The following is a 4128-nucleotide window of genomic DNA, read 5'->3' as shown; positions in this document are numbered from 1 at the left end:
GGAGTAATGTCTCCAACAGACTACGCTTTGATCATTCCCTGGAAGACCAGTAGTAGTTTCCGAAGCACATCTGGTGCCATTCTGTAATCTGTGGACTATCAGAGTATTCATGAAACAGAGAAATTGCATCGGGATTGATTACAACAGTCACCATGCGCACTTTCCTCCACGGGAGGTATGTCTTAAACAGTCTACGATTTGATCGTTCCCTGGAAGACCAGCAATAGTTTCCGATGCACATCTGGTGGCATTCTGTAATCTGTGGACTATCAGAATGTTGATGAAACACAGAAATTGCATCTAGATTGAATACAACAGTCACCATGCGCACTTTCCTCCATGGGAGTAATGTCTCTAACAGTCTACGCTTTGATCGTTCCCTGGAAGACCAGTAGTAGTTTCCGATGCACATCTGGTGGCATTCTCTAATCTGTGGACTATCAGAGTCTTGATGAAACATAGAAACTGAATCGGAATTGAATACAACAGTCACCATGCTCACTTTCCTCCATGGGAGTAATATCTCAAACAGTCTACGCTTTGATCGTTCCCTGGAAGACCAGTAGTAGTTATCGATGCACATCTGGAGGCATTCTGTAATCTGTGGACTATCAGAGTGTTGATGAAACACAGAAATTGCATCGGGATTGAATACATCAGTCACCATGCGCACTTTCCTTCATAGGAGTAATGTCTCCAACAGACTACGCTTTGATCATTCCCTGGAAGACCAGTAGTAGTTTCCAAAGCACATCTGGTGCCATTCTGTAATCTGTGGACTATCAGAGTATTCATGAAACAGAGAAATTGCATCGGGATTGATTACAACAGTCACCATGCGCACTTTCCTCCATGGGAGTAATGTCTCAAACAGTCTACGCTTTGATCGTTCCCTGGAAGACCAGTAGTAGTTTCTGATGCACATCTGGTGGCATTCTGTAGTCTGTGGACTATCAGAGTGTTGATGAAACACAGAAATTGCATCGGGATTCAATACAGCAGTCACCATGCGCATTTTCCTCCACGGGAGTAATGTCTCAAACAGTCTACGCTTTGATCGGTCCCTGGAAGACCAGTAGTATTTTTCGATGCACATCTGGTGGCATTCTCTAATCTGTGGACTATCAGAGTGTTGATGAAACATAGAAACTGAATCGGAATTGAATACAACAGTCACCATGCTCACTTTCCTCCATGGGAGTAATGTCTCAAACAGTCTACGCTTTGATCGTTCCCTGGAAGACCATTAGTAGATTCCGATGCACATCTGGAGGCTTTCCCTAATTTGTGGACTATCAGAGTGTTGATGAAACACAGAAATTGCATCGGGATTGAATACAACAGTCACCATGCGCACTTTCCTCCATGGGCGTAATGTCTCAAAGAGTTTACGGTTTGATCGTTCCCTGGAAGACCAGTAGTAGTTTCCGATGCACATCTGGAGGCATTCTGTAATCTGTGGACTATCAGAGTGTTGATGAAACACAGAAATTGCATCGGGATTGAATACAACAGTTACCATGCGCACATTCCTCCATAAAAGTAATGTCTCAAACAGTCTACGCTTTGATCGTTCCCTGGAAGACCAGTAGTAGATTCCGATGCACATCTGGAGGCTTTCCCTAATTTTTTGGACTATCAGAGTGTTGATGAAACACAGAAATTGCATCGGGATTGAATACAACAGTCACCATGCGCACTTTCCTCCATGGGAGTAATGTCTCTAACAGTCTACGCTTTGATCGTTCCCTGGAAGACCAGTAGTAGTTTCCGATGCACATCTGGAGGCTTTCCCTAATTTGTGGACTATCAGAGTGTTGATGAAACACAGAAATTGCAACGGGATTGAATACAACAGTCACCATGCGCACATTCCTCCATAAAAGTAATGTCTCAAACATTCTACGATTTGATCGTTCCCTGGAAGACCAGTAGTAGTTTCCGAAGCACATCTGGTGCCATTCTGTAAACTGTAGACTATCAGAGTATTCATGAAACAGAGAAATTGCATCGGGATTGATTACAACAGTCACCATGCGCACTTTCCTCCACGGGAGGTATGTCTCAAACAGTCTACGATTTGATCGTTCCCTGGAAGACCAGTAATAGTTTCCGATGCACATCTGGTGGCATTCTGTAATCTGTGGACTATCAGAATGTTGATAAAACACAGAAATTGCATCTAGATTGAATACAACAGTCACCATCCGCACTCTCCTCAAAGGGAGTAATGTCTGAAACAGTCTACGCTTTGATCGTTCCCTGGAAGACCAGTACTAGTTTCCGATGCACATCTTGGTGGCATTCTGTAATCTGTGGACTATCAGAGTGTTGATGAAACACAGAAATTGCATCGGGATTCAATACAACAGTCACCATGCGCATTTTCCTCCACGGAGTAATGTTTCAAACAGTCTACGATTTGATCGGTCCCTGGAAGACCAGTAGTAGTTTCCGATGCACATCTGGTGGCATTCTCTAATCTGTGGACTATCAGAGTCTTGATGAAACATAGAAACTGAATCGGAATTGAATACAACAGTCACCATGCTCACTTTCCTCCATGAGAGTAATGTCTCAAACAATCTAGGCTTTGATCGTTCCCTGGAAGACCAGTAGTAGATTCCGATGCACATCTGGAGGCTTTCCCTAATTTGTGGACTATCAGAGTGTTGATGAAACACAGAAATTGCATCGGGATTGAATACAACAGTCACCATGCGCACTTTCCTCCATGGGAGTAATGTCTCAAAGAGTTTACGTTTTGATCGTTCCCTGGAAGACCAGTAGTAGTTTCCGATGCATATCTGGATTCATTCTGTAATCTGTGGACTATCAGAGTGTTGATGAAACACAGAAATTGCATCGGGATTGAATACAACAGTCACCATGCGCACATTCCTCCATAAAAGTAATGTCTCAAACAGTCTACGATTTGATCGTTCCCTGGAAGACCAGTAGTAGTTTCCGATGCACGTCTGGAGGCTTTCTGTAATCTGTGGACTATCAGAGTGATGATGAAACACAGAAATTGCAACGGGATTGAATACAACAGTCACCATGCGCACTTTCCTCCATGGGAGTAATGTCACTAACAGTCTACGCTTTGATCGTTCCCTGGAAGACCAGTAGTAGTTACCGATGCACATCTGGAGGCTTTCTGTAATCTGTGGAGTATCAGAGTGTTGATGAAACACAGAAATTTAATCGGAATTGAATACAACAGTCACCATGCGCACTTTCCCCCATGGGACTAATGTCTCTAACAGTCTACGCTTTGATCATAACCTGGAAGACCAGTAGTAGTTATCGATGCACATCTGGAGGCAATCTGTAATCTGTGGACTATCAGAGTGTTGATGAAACACAGAAATTGCATCGGGATTGAATACATAAGTCACCATGCGCACTTTCCTCCATAGGAGTAATGTCTCAAACAGTCTACGCTTTGATCGTTCCCTGGAAGACCAGTAGTAGTTTCTGATGCACATCTGGTGGCATTCTGTAGTCTGTGGACTATCAGAGTGTTGATGAAACACAGAAATTGCATCGGGATTCAATACAGCAGTCACCATGCGCATTTTCCTCCACGGGAGTAATGTCTCAAACAGTCTACGCTTTGATCGGTCCCTGGAAGACCAGTAGTATTTTTCGATGCACATCTGGTGGCATTCTCTAATCTGTGGACTATCAGAGTGTTGATGAAACATAGAAACTGAATCGGAATTGAATACAACAGTCACCATGCTCACTTTCCTCCATGGGAGTAATGTCTCAAACAGTCTACGCTTTGATCGTTCCCTGGAAGACCATTAGTAGATTCCGATGCACATCTGGAGGCTTTCCCTAATTTGTGGACTATCAGAGTGTTGATGAAACACAGAAATTGCATCGGGATTGAATACAACAGTCACCATGCGCACTTTCCTCCATGGGCGTAATGTCTCAAAGAGTTTACGGTTTGATCGTTCCCTGGAAGACCAGTAGTAGTTTCCGATGCACATCTGGAGGCATTCTGTAATCTGTGGACTATCAGAGTGTTGATGAAACACAGAAATTGCATCGGGATTGAATACAACAGTTACCATGCGCACATTCCTCCATAAAAGTAATGTCTCAAACAGTCTA

The sequence above is a fragment of the Schistocerca gregaria genome, unplaced genomic scaffold (assembly GCF_023897955.1).
Source record: "Schistocerca gregaria isolate iqSchGreg1 unplaced genomic scaffold, iqSchGreg1.2 ptg000073l, whole genome shotgun sequence".
In the NCBI taxonomy this organism is placed as follows: Eukaryota; Metazoa; Arthropoda; class Insecta; order Orthoptera; family Acrididae; genus Schistocerca; species Schistocerca gregaria.
Note: the sequence above shows the minus strand (reverse complement) of the source record.